At 39.2% G+C, this 20,661-nt stretch overlaps 1 pseudogene; it reads left to right on the forward strand.

Moving 5' to 3' along the window:
• Nucleotides 1-1,763: 1,763 nt before the first annotated feature.
• Nucleotides 1,764-1,863, forward strand: LOC129397715 (U6 spliceosomal RNA; annotated as a pseudogene).
• The last annotated feature ends 18,798 nt before the right edge of the window (nt 1,864-20,661 follow it).

Raw genomic sequence — 20,661 nt, forward strand, 5'->3', positions numbered from 1 at the left:
TAGACTGGGCTTTTTTAGAGCCCCCCCCCCCCCATAGAGAAACTGGGCTACATGGGACTGTGGGATCTATTAGGATTATAGAAGTAAAATGCCCTAATCTTTTTCTCATTTGGCCACCATGAATGCACTAATCCTTTTTTCACTGGGCCTCCTTAGCCCATCACACTCGCTCTGACTCCAATACTTGCTGACAGTTTACAGAGGCCACCATGATTATTCTCACATCCAAGTCACTGCACTTGTCAAATATTGCTCTGTCTACCTAGAGCACTCACAGTCACTCCCTCTTTTAACACTAAAGTCTACAGTTTCTTCAACCATCAGCTTAGTTATTCTACAGGAAGCCTTTACTCCCACCTCTCTTACATTCTCAGTTAAGATCTGGTAGATACACATACAGGGAACACAGAGAAATCACATGTCAGCTTTATCAGTCTGTTTACTTCAGACTCTCTCATTACCCTGAGCTTTATGAGAGCAAGAGGGTAAAGAACAATAAAACAACAAACAAACAACAACAAAAAAAACCAACAGAAAATGATTCATAAAGAAGCTAGTATCTGGTTTATAGTAAAATGACTGGGATTTATATTACCAACAAGTCTTTGAAAATGTTAGGGTGTCTATAAAATCTCCAAGAAACCAATCTTCATAAAAACAATAATGAAAGGAAAACAAAGCTTTGATTACACAAATATCTGAAATTTCATTACCTGAAATTTATTATAAACAGACTTCCAGAAAAGATGGTGGTATGGTAGCAGATATCCAAAATCCTTCCTAGAAACTAAGCCAAATCCCAGAGGAAAAATAAGAATAGAGAAAATTCTGCAAAGTTCACATTGGTTGAAGTCCAGTGGTAAATAACGTATCTACTCTAGGTAAGCAAAAACTTTTTTTTTTACATTAGATAACTACCAGAGTCATTAGGAAGCTGAATAAACAAATGCCAAACTAAGTTTTCAGATATGACTGAAAACCACACTGAGCTATGAATAAAACTGCTGCTCTATAATCGGAAACCTATCTGCAAAACTTGACAGCCACCACCCCATGATCAGGACACAACCACCAAATTGGGTATTCAGGATAGCATTTGCCAGCAGAACCAGAAGAATGACCTGTACCTCACTTCTTTCGTTCAAATCTTATGCAAGTGCATTTGAATGGTGAACATGAATCATATTTAGTCCCGTATCTTAGAGATTTAGTGTTCTGTTTTCCAGCTCTTCCATGCAGAAAGACACACTAGAAATAAATTAAAAAATAATAAAACATCAGTACATCAGATCATTCACACCATGTGGATGCCTCCTCAACAAGGCATAGTAAAAGCCGGAGGGGATTTTCACCTAGGAATAATGCAGATGACATTAGTTGGGAGGATCTAGTCAGGAACATACCCATGATACTCCTTCCCCAAGAGTAGTAAAGGAATATGGGAAAGAACAAGAACAAAACACACACACCCCTCTAAAGTAGAAGGGACCAGGGGTAGAGATGAGGTTTGTACCATTCAATTTGGTATTCTATCACCAGAACATACAAGGGCTATGCTACCTTATTAAGAATCCTGGCCATACCAAATGGAAAACCTGCAGTAAAATGTTTTCTGATCTGGCTTATAATTTATGTGGCAAACTTGTCCCTACTGGAAGTACACTCTCCTAGAGTATAAAAGCATTCTACATTCCTACCAACAATGTAGGTCTGGCCCTGGTGACATTATATACCTGGAATATAATAAATATGAATGCTAATACATATTAGCGTAGCACATACACTAAAATTAGAATGACACAGAGATTAGCATGGCTCTTCTGCAAGGATGACGCACAAATCTGTGAAGTGCCCTATGAAGAGGGTAGGAGAGACAGTCTTGAGTCCCTGAGGCCATACATGTCCTATTTCCTGTCAGCAGTTCTATAGTATGGAGAGATAATCTTTGCACTTTGAGGAGGGACAGTGCAGCAACGGGGTGACTTTACATTTAACTCAATGCTGCATGATCACAGTGGAGAGTAAAGCCATGCTGGGCTTAGCCGGTGTCTGCACATGGAGGGAGCATATGGATCATACCGAGCCAGAGGGGAATTGCCTATACTAACAGTTAAAACTTGAGTTATTTGGCAAGCCTCACCACTGTGGGCCAAAGTGCTCCGGGATTTTAGGTAAGCTTGCAAGAAGGTCTAAGACCCAAGGACTGCAATTCCTAGGCAACTCTTGGTGCTAGGCTGGGCTCAGAGCTACCTCCAACATGGTAACATCTGAGACACAAGGGCACCTGCCTGAGCTTTGGCAGAGCCCAGAGATAGAAGAGGAAGCAGAGCATGAAGAATCAGGGTCCCTTTCCAGAGCTTTTGAGAGAGATTGATGGACCAAGACAGACATCAAAAGAGGGCTGGCTTCAGCCAAAACGACGAAGCCAGAAGACAAAAATATCCAATGTCTGGAGATGTTTTCCAGGGTAGAAAGTGGGAAGGGGTCTAACAATACTCACTTCGGGGCCCTAGGGCATCAAGATAGGGATGTAAAATCTTTGGGAAGAATTGTGGAAAGAGAATCCCAGTAGCTGCTCCCTCCAGAGAGATCCCACTCCAGCTCAGTGTGGACAATGAGGAGACATCAAAAGAGCCACAGAGGAGCTGGGGGCATCTGCATCCCAGAGACCATGTTGTGAGCCCCTCTATACTTGTCTCCTGGCCCAGAAGGATAGCAGCTGCAATAAGGGGCTCTCTCTGCTTTACAGTGTGTTTGCCCCTAGGCAAAAGGGGTTGGGGCCTCCTGCAGCCTCTGCTCTTCCTCCAGGAAGTAGGAACCTTGGAGGTGGGCTGGCAGCATCCCTCCAGAGCTAAGCTGCTTCTGCACAAAGCAGTCCCCAGTGACTGCAGTCCCGGCCTTACACCCTGGGCATAGAGAAGCACCTTCATATCTCTCACCTGGAAGCACCACTGTTGCCAGGCAATGACGTCCCAACCTTCTGTATCTCCTGCTGCAGCTGGACCAGCTCCTTGTCATGGTCATGGTCCTTGATGCTGATGCTGGTGTCTGTAGCCTGGCCTAGGACAGGCCAGTGGGAGTTCATGTGAGGATGTAGAGTTCATATGAGGGGGGTTTCAAGCCTCCAGGCCCCAGGGCTATGTGTTTTGTAAGAAAGGCACTGGTCCCAGCTCTTACCCACACAGGGAACCGTCTGAGTCTCCAAGTACTCCTATTTCCTTCTTGAGGCAACTCTAGTGCTTCCACAAGACACCACAGTCCACAGATTTGGCCCCCTGGGCTCTCTGGTTGGTAAAAGAGGAGGGAAAATTGGGCCTGCTCTCAATAAAGAAAATTCATCAAGCTTGCAGTTTTGGAGGACCGAAGTAGACAACCTTTAGAATGTAGATTGTTACCCAGCTGTCTCCTGCTAAGCAGGGTAAGTTCCTGGAGAAAAGAAAACATCACCAGCTACTCTCATGAAGAGTTGAAAAAGACCTGTTTGTGTGGCAGGAGCCTGGCCTGAGGTTTAATCCTGTTTCGACCACATAACAATTCACAGTAGGTCTGTTGAAGGGCAGCTCAAGAGTTCAGCTGCAACCCTGTTTAGCTGTTTACCATAATCAACAACTTCTTGAGTTCCTCATTTTCCTTGGAAGCTGCTGCTGTCTGCTTCTCAAAGTTTCTCACCACTGTCTAGAACAACTCACTTCTTTTCTATCAAATGGAAGACAGGTGAGAGAAGAAAATAGTTAAAAAACTAACCCAAGCATGCTAACTCTGTTTTTCCATGCTTTTACTCTCTGGCCTCTCTCCTTCCTACACACAAGCATCCCCATATTACCTGCTTTGAGTTTTGCCAATTTTACCTGTGGGCTGGCTCCTACGTGACACTTCAGGTTGTTGAGAATGTCAGCCTGTAGGTGGGAAAAGAGGAGAGGGAAGATGAATGGTGAGGCCCTTGCTCCTGGAAAAGCCTCCCTCAACCCTCCTGATACTCACTTCCCTGGCAACTCCTGCATCATCTGCTGTTTCCCGCATTTGCTGCCCCCACTCCTCGAGCTTCTGCAGCTCCCTGTCCTTCCTCTTCGGCTCACAGTCACACTGCACCTTCTGGCTGATTAACTAGTCTTGCAAACACTTCACCTGGTGGAGTAGAGGGGAGCATTAAACAGGAAAGGCACAGGCAGGACCCACAGAGCCGCCAGCAAGGGGAAATAAATCAGACCCTATGCATGGAAAAAAAGAACAAGACCTTCCACAAACAAGTGAGGCAGTCACAGCCATGGGAGGCAGGCCATCCATCCCTGCCCTTTAAAGCCAAGGCCTGCTACTCTAACTGTTGCCAAGCTGGGCCCAGGCCACACCACAGCCCCTTGGTCTGTTCCTGGGCCTGTACAGCAGCAATCATTCCTCACATGTTTGCATCTGGGCCTGGAGTAGGGTGGGAAAGGAAAGCCATTCTCCCAAGATAGTGGTTCTTAAACATTATTGGGCATCAGTATCACCTGGAGGGCTTGTTAAATCACACATTGCAGAGCTCACAGTTTCTGATTCAGCAGGTCTGAAGCAGGCCCTGGAATCTCCATTTCTAACAAGTACCCAGGTGATACTGATGTGCTGATGCAGAGACCACAATTTGAGAACTGCTGCTCTAAGCCTTACCCTGGCTACTTTTAGCCTTCCCAACCTCACTCTTCTAGAGTCTGAGCACCCTTTAATGGCAGGAAATGACTCTGGGCACCTACCTTCTTTACATGCCCATTTTATCATCCTAAACCTTCAGGGAGCGATAAGACAGATGCCCACCACCCGCAGAGACCCCTCTGTAGCATGGTTAAGAATGCATAGGATCTGTAACAGAGAGCTGGGTTCAAGTCTTGACTCTTCTACTTACAGGTTAGCACCACAGCAAGTTACTAACCGCTGAACCTCTGCTACCTCATCCATGAGATGGGGATAAAATCCTGCCTTCTAGGTAATACATACCAAGTGCTTTATCTAGTGCCAAGCATCAGTGTATGCCTAATCATTGTGAGTTTATTGTTAGAAGAATCTTTTCAGGCAGATTTATTTGCCTCAGTCTTCTCTTTATTTAATCTATCCAACAGTCCCATCATGTGTGGCTCAGCCCTCAAGCCCTACCTTTAATACTTGACTCTTTCTGCTTTCATTGCTCAAATTATAGTCCCCATAGTCTCTCTCCTAAACTATTGCAAGTCTCCTAAATTTTTTTAAACCCCCTCTTTGCCAAATTCACTTACCACTCTAGCATCCCAAGCCTCTTCCTAAAGCACAGCTAGCATCATGACATAACTCTGCTCTGAAAACCTTCAAGTACTTCTCAATATGGTCAGTCTTTCCTTACTATGAGCAAATGAGTGGGGAAGCACTGGTTAGAGGGAGTGTCTCTCTGCCCTCTCCAGCCGGATCTGCTGATAATCCTACTTTGTTTTAGGAGCAGATGTTAAAAGGCCCTTTCCTCCTTTTGATGCCCTAATATGCATTTTCTCTCCTTCCCTAAATTTTCATAGTACTTTGTATTGTATCAGTATTATAACAATGTTCCTTAAATTATAGAGCTGCATGTCATTCTTTAGCCTGGGAGGTCTCTAAAGCCAGGAACCTGGTTGCATTCCTCTTTATATCCCCTAGAACTCAAACACCATGTTATTAATTCACTTATTTAATAAACAGTGATCTAAAACTACTTCAGAAAATATTTTAACATATTTGAGATTCAGAGTGTTTTCTCTTCATTGTGAAAACCATCCTCCAGCTTGTTTTTTATGCTCCCTTGTTTTCATTTGGTGCTTTTCATGTTCTGCAGTCACCTTCTAGAAGTCTGAACAAAATCGCAAAGAATGGGCATTCTGGTTCCTGTGCAGCTCTCAAAATAGAGTTCATTTTACCAGCCCTGGACCACAGGGGAGCCTACCTCCCTGAAGAACGAGTCTCAGGCCTGGTAACATTCACCACAAACTGACTGAAGAGCCTTTGGGCCTTGAGTGAATATCAGTGGTAGCCTGGCAGTACGTTCCATGAACCTGTGGTAGTGGTGGCCACAGGGTAAGGCCCTTCTGCCTGTGAAAAGGGGAGGAAAGAGTAGGAAGGACTGTCTTGTGGTTTGAGGGCCAGCTCAACCACAGTAGAATAGAACACTGGGCAGATTTCTAAGGTTTTTTTACTCCAGTCCCTGGCTCTCACATGGCATCTCTGGATCTACCTGGACCCTGGGGGAACTCACCACCCTGAACGGAAGGGCACAAGCCTGACTAGCTTTGCCCCCTGCTGATTGTAGAGCTCTAGGGCCTTGAGTGAACATAGGCAGTAGCCTGGGAGTGGTTACAGTGAACCTTGAGCGAGTCGAGTCCCTGCACAGTCCCAGTGGTGGTGGCCATAGGGTATTGCATCACCCCACCTGCAGCTCCAAATGTCTCAGCACAGACAGACTCCATCTGAGAGAAAATAAGGGAAAAGAACAAGAGTCTCTGCCTGGTACTCAGATAATTCTTCCAGATCTTATCCAAGACCATCAAGGCGGTACCTCTATGAGTCTGCAGGAACTACAGTGTTACTGGACCTGAGGTACCCATTAATGCAGATCTGGCTTAGATCACAACACTCAAGAGCTTTTAAATACCTGGAAATCCTTCCCAAGATGGACAAGTGCAAACAAGCCCAGACTGTGAAGACTACAATAAATACCTCACTCTCCAATGCCCAGACACAGAAGAACATTCCCAAGTATCAGGACTACTCAAGAAAACATGACCTCACCAAATGAACCAAATAGGGTACTAGGGAGCAATCCTGGAGAAACAGAGATATGTGACCTTCAAAGAATTCAAAACAGAGGTAGGTCACCTTCAGAGAATTCAAAATAGCTATCTTGAGGAGACTCAAAGAAATTCAAGATAACATAGAGAAGGAATTCAGAATTCTATCAGATAAATTTAATGAAGAGACTGAAATAATTAAAAATAATCAAGCAGAAATTCTGGAGCTGAAAAATGCAAGTGGCTTACTGGAGAATACATCAGAGTCTTTTAATAGCAGAACTGATAAAGCAGAAGAAAGAATCAGAGAGCTTGAAAACAGGCTACTTGAAAATACACAGTCGGGGAGACAAACAAAACAAATAAAAAAACAATGATGCCTACCTACAGGATCCAGAAAATAGACTCAAAAGGACAAAATCTACGAGTTATTGGCTTTAGAGAGGATATAGAGAAAGAGACAGGTATAGAATATTTATTCAAAAGTATAACAGAGAACCTCCCAAACCTAAAAATACCAATATCCAAGTATAAGAAGATCATAGAACACCAAGCAGATTTAACCCAAAGAAGATTCATTCAAGGAATTTAATAATCAAACTCCCAAAGGTCAAGGATAAAAAAATAATCCTAACAGAAACAAGAGAAAATAAACAAATAATATAAAACGTAGCTCCAATACATCTGGCAGCAGACTTTTCCATGGAAATCTCACAGGCCAGCAGAAAGTAGTGTGACATATTTAAAATTATTAAGAAAAAAATATTTTACCACAGAATAGTATATATGGTGAAAATATTCTTTAAACGTGAAGAATAAATAAAATTCTTCCCAAACAAAAATTGAGGGATTTCATGACCACCAGGCCTGTCCTACACGAAATGCTAAAGGGAGTTTTTCAATCAGAAAGAAAAGGATGTTAATGAGCAATAGGAAATCAACTGAAGATACAAAACTCACTGGTAATGGTAAATGCACAGAAAAATACAGAATATTATAACACGTAACTGTGGTGTGTGAAGTACTTTTATCTTAAGTAGAAAGACGAAATGATGAGCCAAACAAAATAACTACAACAACCTTAAAGGACATAGATGTATAAAAAAAATTAAACAGAAACAAGAAAAGTTAAAAAGTGGAAGGATGAAGTTAAAGCATAGAGTTATTAGTTGTCCTTTTGCTTCTTAGTTTGTTTATGCAAGCAGTTTTGGGTTGTAAGATAGTATTTGCAAGTCTCACGGTAATCTCAAATCAAAAAACATACCACATATCCACAAAAAATAAAGAGCAAGAAATTAAATCATACCACCAAAGAAAATCACCTTGACTAAAAGGAAGACAGGAGAGAAGAAAAAAAGGAAGAGAAGAACACAAAACAAGAAACAAATGACACATTGGCAAAAGTAGGTCAGTCCTTATTTATCAATTATAACAATGAATGTAAATTAACTAAACTCTCCAATCAAAAGACACCAAATGGTTGAATAGAGAGAAAAATAAGAGCCATTGATCTGTTCCCTACAACAATCACACCTTCGCCTAAAAAGACACACATAAGCTGAAAATAAAGCAATTGAAAAAGCTACTCCATGCCAATGGAAACCAAAGAAGATCAAGAATTGCTATACTTACATCAGAAAAAAATAGATTTCAAGACAAAACTGTAAGAAGGGAACAAGCAGTCCTTTGTAAAATGATAAAGAGTTCAATCCAGCAAGAGGATATTGTAACTATATTGTAATATATAACTGTAAATATATATAATTGTAAATATGTATGCACCCAACACTGCAGCACCCAGATATACAAAGTATATTAGAACGAATGAGAGAGATAGATCTCAATACAATAATAGTTGGAGACTTCAATACCACTCTTTGAGCACTGGACAGATCTTCCAGATGAAAATCAACAAAGAAACATTGGACCGAATCTGCACTATACACCAAATGGACCTAATAGAGATTTACAGAACATTTCATCCAATGGCTGCAGAATACACATTCTTTTCCTCAGCACATGGACCATTCTCAAGGACAAGTCGTATGTTAGATCACAAAACAAGTCTTAAAACATTCAAAAAAATTGAAATTATATCAAGCATCTTCTCTGACCACAGTGGAATAAAACTAGAAGTCACTAACAAGAGGAATTTGGGAAACTATAAAAACACATGGAAATTAAACAATATGCTCCTGAATAACCCAGGGGGTCAATGAAGGAAATTGAAAAATTTATTTAAACAAATGACAACAGAAACACAACATACTAAAACGTGTGGGATACAGCAAAAGCAGTACTAAGCAGGAAGTTTATAATTATAAGCACTTAGATCAAAAAAAAAGAAAAACTTGAAATAAAAAACCTAACAATGTCTTAAATAACTAGAAAAGCAAGAGCAAACCAACCAAAAATTAGTACCAAAGAATAAAGATCAGAACAGAAGTAAATAAAATTGAAATAAAGAAAACAATACAAAAGATCAACAAAACAAAAAGTTGGTTTTTGAAAAGTTAAATAAAATTGACAAACCTTTAGCCAGACTAAGTAAAAAAGGAGAAAATACCCAAGTAAAATCAGAGATGAAAAAGACAACATTGCAACCAATACAACAGAAATTCAAAGGGTCATTACTTACCACTATGAGCAACTATATGTGAAACTGGAAAATCTAAAAGAAATGGATAAATTCCTAAACACATACAACCTATGAAGATTAAACAATGAGGAAATCCAAAGCTGGAATGAACCAATAACAAGTAATGAGATTGAAGCCATACTAAAAATTATCCCAGCAAAGAAAAGCCTGGAATCCCAATGGCTTCACTGCCATCCATTTGAAGAAGAATGAATACTAATCCTACTCAAACTATTCTGAAAAATAGAAGAAGAACACTTCCCAACTCATTCCATAAGGCCAGCATTACCGTGATTGATACCAAAATCAGTCAAAGACATACCAAGAAAAGAAAACCACAGGCCAGTATCCCCAATGAACACTGAGGTAGAAATCTTCAACAAAATACTAGCAAACCAAATTCAACAATACGTTAAAAAGACCATGCCTCATGATGAAGTGGTATTTATCCCAGGGATGCAAGGATAGTTTAACATAGGCAAATCAATCAGTGTGATACATCATATCAACAGAATGAATGACAAAAAATAAATAATCCTTTGAATTGATGTTGTAAAAGGATTTGATAAAATTCAACATCCCTTCATGATAAAAAGTATAAACAAACTGGGTATAAAAGGAACACACCTCGACATAATAAAAGCCATATCTGACAGACTCCACAGCTAATATACAAAATGGGGGAAAACTGTAAACTTTTCCTCAAAGATGTGGAACATGACAAGGATGCTCACTCTTGCCACTATTATTTAACATAGTACTAGAAGTCCTCGCTGGAGCAATCAGACAAGAGAAAGAAATAAGGGGCCTCCAAATTGGAAAGGAAGAAATCAAATTATCCTTCTTTGTGGATGATATAATCTTATATTTGGAAAAAACTAAAGACTTAAGAAGAGAATTATTGGAATTGATAACCAAATTCAATAAGGTAGCAGGAGAAAAAATCTACATACAAAAATTAGTAGCATTTCTATATACCAACAGCAAACAGTTTGAAAAAGTAATCAGGAAGGTAATCCCATTTATGATAGTCACAAATAAAATTAAATACCTAGGAATTAACCAAAGAAATGAAAGATCTCTACAATGAAAACTATAAAACATTGATGCAAGAAATTGAAGAGGACACACCCACGAAAAAAGGTATTCGTGTTTATGGATTGGAAAAATCAATGTTATAAAAATGTTCATACTTCCCAAAGCAATCTACAGATTCAATGCAATCCTTATCAAAATACCAATGACATTCTTCACAGAAATAGAAAAAACAATCCTGAAGTTTACATAGAACCACAAAAGACCCAGTATAGCCACAGCTATCCTAAGCAAAAAGAACAAAATTAAACAAATTTACAAGGAAAAGACAACCCCATTAAAAAGTAGGCAAAGGACATGAACAGACACTTCCCAACAGAAGACACTCATGCAGCCAACAAACATATAAAGAAGTTCAACGTCACTGATCCTTAGAGTAATGCAAGTCAAAACCACAATGAGATATCATCTCATGCCAGTCAGAATGGCAATTAAAAAGTCAAGAAACAACAGATGCTGACAGGGTTGTGGAGAAAAGGGAACACTTTTACACTGTTGATGGCAATGTAAATCAGCTCAATATTGTGGAAGAGAGTGTGGTGATTCCTCAAGGATCTAGAAGCAGAAATGCCATTTGACCCAGCAATCCCATTACTGGGTATATACCCAAAGGAATATAAGTCATCCTATTATAAAGATACATGCACACGCATGTTCATTGCAGCATTATTCACAATAGCAAAGACATGGAAACAACCCAAATGCCCATCAAAGATAGACTGGATAAAGAAAATGTGGTATATATACACCATGAAATACTATGCACTCATAAAAAGGAATGAGATCATGTCCTTTGCAGGGACATGGATGGAGCTGGAAGCTGTTATCCTCAGCAAACTAACACAGGAACAGAAAACTAAACACTGCATGTTCTCCCTTATAAGTGGAAGCTGAACGATGAGAATATATGGACACATAGTAGGGGGAAACAACACTAACTGGGACCTATGTAGGGGGCCAGGGGGAGGAAGAGCATCAGGAAAAATAGCTAATGGGTGCTTGGCTTAATACCTAGGTGATGGGTTGATTTGTGCAGCAAATCACATGGCACACGTTTACCTATGTAAAAAAACCTGCACATCCTGCACATGTACCCCAGAACTTAAAATAAAAGTTGAAGAAAAAAAAGAGAGAATCCAACAGAAAAAAAAAGATGCTGTCCAGGATGTGAAGAAAAGGGAACCCTCATACAGAGTTGGTGTGAATGTAAATTGGTGCCACCGCTATGGAGAACAATTTGGAAGTTCCTCAAAACACTAAAAATTAAGCTATCATATGATCCAGCAATCCCACTGATAGGTATTCTATTAGTCCATTCTCACACTGCTATAAAGAACTTCCTGAGACTGGGTAATTTATAAAGGAAAGAGGTTTAATTAATTCACAGATCCTTATGGCTGGGGAGGCCTCAGGAAACTTACAATTATCATGGAAAATGAAGGGGAGGCAGGAACCTTCTTCACAAGGTGGCAGGAGAGAGAATGTGTGCAGGAGGAACTACCGAACAGTTGTAAAACCATCAGATCTCATGAGAACTGCTGAGTAGCATTTTACATTTCTATAATATATGCTATCTTTCTATATTACGCTACAAGTCACAGATCAATTCTTCCGAAAGTTTGCTCACATTAGAACCATCTTGAGAGCTTTTGAACCTCCCCATCACTGTCACCAATACTGTGTTCCAGTTGCCCCCCACATTAATTAAATCAGAATATGTGGAGGATTAGGAGTCAGGCAAGTGTAGTTTATAGAGATTCCCAGGTGATTCCAACACACAAGCAGGTTTCAGAACCAGTAGATAGATTGTAATCATTTCCCACCTCCATGCAGTGAAGAAAATCGCTGCCCTTCTCTCTCTCAATCTCTGAAATGCTTCTTCTGCTCTTATGCTGCACTATGATTCCAGAGGGGCTCAAAGTGGAGTCAGTACCCCAGAGCAATCCTCTCCCAATCGAGTGCAGAAAGCCTGGAAGAAGGGGCTTCATTATTAAAGAAGGGGATTCATAGGGCCACCTAATGCCCCATCAGAGATAAGATCACCAAGTCTCATAAATATAGCATCACTGCCCTCTCAACCCCCATGCATCCATCTCACCTCAAAGGGGCAAAACTATTTTTTGGATTCAGGGCAAAGCATTTCAGTGAGATCAACTGGACCTGAGAACCAGAAATGGCTGAGCAGGAAAATGTAAGTGTCCAGAAGTGGGAATTAAAATAGAGAAAAGCCAAGGAAAGGGATCCTATGAGGGGATAGGTTATCACAGAGGTAAAGCAATTATACCCACAGAGCAGAAAATTCACAGACCTGGACAAACTCAGAGTCAAGGAAATGTAAACTAAGTAATGGAAAAGCCCCAGTTACTACCTGGGATCAGAAACCTTTCTTTCCTCATGAGGTTCCATGGTGCCTACTAAAGCTAGGAAAGTGTTAGGAGAAGAAAGATTTCCCCCAGCTTTCTGCAAATCAGCCTTAAGTCCAAAAATGAGTGGAGCCTACCCCAGCATTGCTTACTTCAAACTCAATTACATTTCCTGCCTGTTTCCTCTAATAATAAAGTTTAAAAAAAAACTGGAAAATACTTCAGGGATCAAATAATCAAATTTTCTTATTCTACTCATAAAAAGAGAAACTCTTGTCACACAGTAAATGGCAAAGCCAGAAACAAATCCAAGTATTTTAATTACAAATTAAATTTTGCACTGTGCCATGTTTCCTCAATCTCTAATTCATCTTCCACCATCTCTAATCTACTCATTTCCCAGCCAGCCAAGTCAGAGAATGAATTGTTATCTAGTTTAGCCAGTCTCAGAAAGCCCCTTTTCCTAAAACAACTCTTTTTAGATGCCGCCTTGCTTTCTCGTTGGATGGTCTCTAAAGAGAGAAAGAAGAAAGAAAAAGAAAAACTGTGAAGAAATGATGTAAGATGAAAGTGACAAGAGTGGCTGTTCAATGTCATTTCACCTTATGAATTCTGAAGATTTTCAACATGAAAACCAGGCTCCCAAGGCCGTCGTAGTTGTTCACTATTTCTCAACCCTGGTTACACGTTAGAAATGCTTGGGGAGGTTTTAAAATTCTCCATGCCCAGACCAATTAAATCAGAATCTCTGAATAGGAAACCCAGACAGCAGAATTTTTAAGGCTTCCCGGGTGATTCCAATGTGTAGAATCACTGCTCTAACAAGACATGTTAGCTCCTCCCTCAGACTCTAATGCTGATCAGCTGGGGTATAAGCTTTTCTGAGTAGGAAACAGCTGAGTATAAGCAAGGGCATTTCTTTGGGGGCAGCAAGGTACAAAATAAGGTTAAGCAGCCACCCAGCAGCGAATAAAGTTACACTTTAATTTCGAAATAAAGCCTCTAATTTTATTGAGTCAAGCTTCATTTTATCTTCTAGCTTTTTTCTCTTTTTCTGTCCCATAAAATTATAGTGATAAAACAGTAATGTTAATGGGATCAATACTGTTTATTATTAAACGTGGATGTCATACCTTTTCTTGACAGTCCTCAATGAACAACCACAGCTAAAATAAACAATGCATGTCCTACTACCTGTCTGCTAAGCTGGCTGTTGGTTCTTGCTTTCCACACCCCAAGAGCAACACTTTCATCTATCAGGCTTAACTAAGGAGTCACCTGCATGGATGAAATCTGGGAAGGCTTTATAAGCGAAGTATCCATCTGGTTAGCATTGATCTACTACCACCTGAAACAAGTACAGCTTGGATGTTATTAGTTGGCTAGGATTTGGATAGTGGAAAATAATTAAGAAGGTAGTTCGCAGGGTGGAGAAAACACAGAGGCAGAAAACCATATGTATATTTGGAAGTCCATAGTATCACACTGGAACCCCTTAAATTCATGGCTGAGCATTTCTCTCTGATTCCAGGTAAGTACACTGGACTATATTTCAGATGTGTCTTTATAAATGAGTTGGGAGAGGCCTTGTGGTCTCATGAAAGACAACAGGATTTGAACGAAGATTCAAATATGACTGCTGACACTAACTAGTCCTATGTCCATGGGGGAAGTTTTTAACCTCCCTTAGCTTCAGCTTGCTCACCTGTAAAACAGGATAATAGTATCTACCTTATAGGGTTGTTTTAAAGATTAGCATTCTTCTATGCAAGTACCTAGTATGGTGAATGAAAATGAGTGCTCAATAAATAATTGACAAGATGAATAATAATAGCATTTGTATTCACAGCAGAAGTTGTTTTTGGAGCGGTTAGACGGAAATAGCTTACATCCCAAACTTAGAACTTCCACTTTATTCAGTTTTTATTGTTTTTGAAAGCTTGACATGAGCAATATCCATAGGTATGCAATTAAAGTTATTATAAAGTCCTTTTAATTTTTAGTTTTAAGATACTGAAATGATATGAGAAGGCTTAACTCAGTGAGACCAATTTAATCAAATGGTCTGATTTTTACAGCAATGGGAAAAAAGATTCCATAATGAATATGGTAGGCAGAATTGGAGAAATGAGTATAAAATGAACAAATTTGATACTGAGAGATTTCTTGCTAAATATGTGGAGAAATAACTCACTTTTTGCAGAGTATTTAGTAGCAAAATAATCCAACACAACCTAGCAAAAAGGTGTATAGAAACTTCTTTCTGCTGGTTGTGTTTCAGACAAGCTACAAACAAATGAATAAAGCGTTTTATTGATCAAAGAAAGAATTAAGTAGCTGTGTGGCCTTAGGATGTTTCTTAACTTCTCTGGGCATCCACTTCCTCATCAGTAAGGTTAGAATAATAGTTATGATAGGTTGTTGTTATGTGTGTGGAACTAATGAGTTGGTGGTGCATGTAAAGCACTTACTATAGTGTCTATTGCTTTCAGTTGTTGGCTATCATTTTTATGTTGCTAGGATTAAAACAATTTAATAGAAAGATTTAAAGGTATATCAGAGAACAGTGATGTGCTGATTTTTCAATACCTGATTCTGCCACAAGATTAAAGGTTTAGGTATGGTACAAGCTCTTGGGGTCCTTGCTTATTTCATTTGTCAGGTAGGAACTACTGAACTTAGAAAAGCACTAACAGGAGTTCTGTGTTTTAATCAAGCAGATTAGTTATGCTAAGAGATAACACTTCTGTTAACCCCTTCTATGACTTTTTCTACAAAGTTTGCTTCAGAAAGTTTTGTTTAAAAAGTTTTTAATTTCTAACAATGAGAAATCCTTTATAGTCATAACTAACCTTGTCGTAACCCTGAACAATACTTGAGGAATAAGCATGAAGTTAAGGTAAAGAAGCAAACAAGAATCTGCTAGCATAGTCTGCCTATCAGGGCATTCATCCTTAAGCAGTGATCCCGGTGGACCTTAGAAAAGCCATGGCAAGTCTTCCTATTTTATTTGCTTATTATCAAATATTCCTTAAGCACTTAGGGTTGGCCAACTTGCTATGACAAGCAGTCCCCAAGTTTCACTGGTTTTGCACTACAAGATTTCGTTCTTATACAGAAAATCCAATCGGATATTCCTAATCAGCAGCTTTTGTCCTGCTGATGACTAAATTTGAGATACTCCCATTAGCAACTCCACTATGTCCTAGGATCTCTTCAGAGCCCTCTACTAGATGCTCCGCGCTCACCCAGACAACAGGCAAAATGAAGATTATTTCAGAAAATTGAGTGCCTAATACTTAACCCCCTTATCGCAAAATACACACACAACCACTTCTGCTCACAGTGCGTTGGCAAGAACCAGTTATATAGTCCCACCTAGATGCAAGAAAAGTTGGGAAAAGTAGTCAGGTAACCACTTTCCAGAAAGAACTCTACACTATGGAAGAGGAGTGTGATTCTATGTCTCTCTGCTAGCCATGCCTGCCATAAGCACCTTGATGGAGATAGATCAAGTTTTAAAATAGAAATAAAAAGTCCCCTCTTTATGGTGTCTACAGACTAGTTCATTCTTACTCTAATAAGGAACCCCCTCCTAATGGCTCCATGTGCTGAATTTCCTTTCATCATCTTGACATTAGCCTCGTCCCTATCTATACTGTAGAACTACATTTTCCAGAATTCCTTTCCAGTATCATTTACGGTTAGATTCTGCCAATGAGGCATTCACTAATAGAAGAAACCATTTTTCTCAGCAGCAGCTGTTTACAGGCAGATGAGATCATTGTTGGCAGCCTCCTTGGCTTTCAATGCTTCTCCCAGGAATCACCTGCTATAAGCAGTCAGCTGAGATCATCAGCAGAAGTTTCCAGTGGCTCCAGCCTTCCTCCTGAGAATTACCCACTTCAGTGTTCCATGGAATAAAGATCATTGATAGTGGCTCGACTGCAATCTTGCACTTTAAAATTTGCTGAAAATTAATATGCCGGACCTTGCTCCCATAGCCCTTCCAATGTTCTGAACTAACTTCTTCCCACCATTTTTGTCAGAAAATGACAAAACCTGAACACACTCAGTATGAAAAAGTTCAGCAAACTAATTCTGTAATTCCAAAAAATATTTTCTGGTACCTGATATATGCCAGGTTCTATGCAAGATGCTAGGCAATACAGTAGCAGCCAAAGAGATAAACTTCTGCCTTTAATGTGCCTATTTATAAACTACTCAGTGAGAAGCACATTATAAAACATAATAAATTAGTAAGTGCATACTCTGACAAGGGCTTTGAAGCAAAATTGTAGGATGCTATGAGAGAGAACAGTTCTCATGACATAGTCATAGTGATGACTTTTTTCAAATAGAGTAAAATACGAGTTGGAATGCATAGATTCCCACTATCATGATCAAGTTAGAGAAGAAGAAAATCAACAGTAATTCAATGCTACATTACTAGTCAAAAGAAATTTGGCAAAATCATTGGAAATAAATGGTCTTAATGTCTCTGTAATGACATGACAACATGTCACAATGTAATATTACATGTGATGACACATCCTATGTAATAGGACAAAAAATCTGGCTCAAAGATTTGAGTCATCAGGAAAATGGAAAAGTAGGTGGCTACAAGTACAGTTTTTATACACTGAAATATTAGAATTTCCACATATAATACATTGGAGAGGAGGGACCAAGTAACGCAGAGTAGGTGACTGCTCTGAGTAATTCTGGTGAAGAAAAGATAGCGTTCATATTGTTCATATGCATTAATTCCATTTATCAATCAATAGCTAAAATGCTTATTCATTTTATATTTTATAAACTAATCTAGATTGGAGAAGATAATATTTATTATTGGAATGTGAGCATAGTTAATATTCCATTAGTAACTTGGAAAGACAAGAAATAATAATAAATCAGCAACTTTCAGGCTCTATCCAAGTAACAACTAGAACATATAAAATGTTCATTAAAATCTATGTGGCTCTTTATATCTTTGTAGCCTTCAGAGCTGAGCCTCTTAATTCACCTGTTCTAATCTCTGAATATAACCAAGCAGATATCTTGTTAATTTTTGGCCACAGTTCGAAGCTTAGCATCTGGCCAGTCTAGCTGCTTGTCCTATATTGTCATTGCCCAGTACCTGAAACTAAACTTGTTCTTTATAGCCAAGCTTCCATCATACATTTATTCACTCAATAAATATTTATTGAACATTTTGTGTATGTTAAGCCCTGGAGGGTGTAACTGAGGAAGATACATATGGTCCCTATCCTGAAAGAGTTTGCTTGTGGTTTGGGGTGGAGGGAGGATGGGAGAATGTCAAGGGGGAAGTGAGAAGTGCAGGAGAGGAACTAATCCCATGGGAGGAACTAGTACAAAGGCTATTAATCCAAACTCAGCAAATTTAAAAGGGTTTCCCAGAAGATATCCCTTCTAACCAAGACTTAAGGATGCTAAAGAAGTTATCCTGGCAGAGAAAAGAAGGGAAATAATCCAGCAGAAGGAACAGTATTGAGAAACCATAGGTAAGAGGGACCACAACAGATGTCCTACTGAAGCAACTAAAAAAAGTTCCATGTGGATGGGCTATGAAGTACAATGTTAAGCAATGTAATGGAAGAGGACAGGTAATTAAGTAGTAGTAGATTTTACAGGACTTGATAGACAATATTAGGGAGTTTGAACTTTAAAAGCAATTTGAAGCCATTAAAAGTTATAAATTAGAACAGAATCAAATTTATATTTGAGAAATTTCAATCTGGGTGCCAAATGGAGAATGAAAAGGAAGGGGAGACTGGAGGAGAAGCCATATAGAAGATTATTGCCATAATTCAAGCAAGAAATTGTCACAGTTAAATCTACGACAATGAGCCCTTCTCTGGATTTACTGACTACTATTACATTTCATTTATTTTTGCTTTTTTTTTTTTTGATATAGGAGTCTCACTCTGTTGCCCAAACTGGAGTATAGTGGTGTAATCACAGTTCACGGTAGCCTCAACCTCCAGGCTCAGCCTGTTGCATTTCATTTAGAACTGGGCTTCTGACTTACCCCTTAAAGTACTTTCTGTATGTTAACATCTTACTCCAATTTAGTTTCAATAGCTGAATTTCTCCTATATGATACCAAATGTACCTTAATTGATTGCTAGGTTGTCCCTCTGTCATGTACATTAACCATGTGTTTCCTAACCATGCCATGCTATACTCAGCTACTGGGACAAGTATTTCTTGCTTACCAGACCTTTTACTAAACAACTCCTATGTAATTAATTCCTATTTTCTGATAGCAGGAACTCTCAATTTACTGACATTCCTATGTGAAACTGTCTGCTTTCCAAGTTTATACCATGTTTTCCTCTTCTGCCCATAACTAAGCTCCAATTAGAACAATAGCAATAGCAAGGACTCTAAGATACATGAATATATGTCTCAGAATTTTGAACTACCCCAACTTTATTATTCTCTTTTTAATTTCCACTTTTATTTTAGATACTAGGGGTACATGTGTAGGTTTGTTCCATGGGTATATTGCACCAGGGTAGTGAGCACAGTATCCAATAAGTAGTTTTTCAACCCATACCCCTCTTCCTTCCTTTCCTCTTTAGTAGTTTGCAGCGTCTATTGTTCCCATTTTTATGGTCATGTGTACTCAATAATTAGCTCCCACTTATAAGTTAGAATATGTGGTATTTAGTTTTCTCTTCTGGAATGAGTTCACTTAGGATAATGGTCTCTGGCTCCATCCGTGTTGCTGCAAAGGACATGGTTTTATTCATTTATGTAGCTGCATAGCATTCCATGGTATATATGTGCCACATTTTCTTTATCCAGTCCACCACTGATGGGCACCTAAGTTGGTTCTGTGTCTTTGCTATTGTGAATAGTACAGTGATGAACATAAGAGAACATGTCTTTTTGGTATAATGATCCATTTTCCGTTGGTTATATATATCCAGTAATGGAACCGCTGAGCCAAATGGTTGCTCTGTTTTAAGGTCTTTTGAGAAATTGCCAAACTGCTTTCCACAGTGGCTGAACTAATTTACATTCTAACCAACAGTGTATAAGTGTTCCCTTTTCTCTGCAGCCTCACCAAAATCTGTTGTTTTTTCTCTTTTTTGTAATAGCTATTCTGACTGGTGTGAGATGATATGTCAATGTGGTTTTGATTTGCACTTCTCTGATTAGTAATGCTGAGCATTTTTTCATATGTTTTTGGCCACTTGTATGTTTTCTTTTAAGAAGTGTCTGTTCATGTCCTTTGCCCATTTTTTTTACATTATAAACCAGCCAGTTTATTATTTTCTAGTAAGATGCAGAACTTTTACCATGCAGACTAAAATACCTATGTCAGCAGGAACAGTACATTTTCTTCCCAGAGGAAGTTACATGGAAAACCATGTTATTATCAGGTTATTTAGTGAGTGTAAAATCCAAACAAGAGGAGACTTTTATCCCTCACCCACCTCCCATCCTTTCCCCTAAGTCCCCAAAGTCCATTGTATCATTCTTAGGCCTTTGCATCCCCATGCTTAGCTCCCAATTATGAGTGACAGCATATGATGTTTGGTTTTCCATTCCTGAGTTCCTTCACTTAGAATAGTAGTCTCCAATTCCATCCAGGTTACTGTGAATGCCATTGTTTCATTCCTTTTTATGGCTGAGTAGCATTCCATAGTGTATATATGCCACATTTTCTTTACCACTTGTTAATGGATGGGCATTTGGGCTGATTCCATATTTTTGCAATTGCAAATTGTGCTGGTATAAACATGCGTGTGAAAGTATCTTTTTCACATAATGA

This window comes from Pan paniscus, chromosome 3, assembly GCF_029289425.2.
Source record: "Pan paniscus chromosome 3, NHGRI_mPanPan1-v2.0_pri, whole genome shotgun sequence".
NCBI classification, from domain to species: Eukaryota; Metazoa; Chordata; class Mammalia; order Primates; family Hominidae; genus Pan; species Pan paniscus.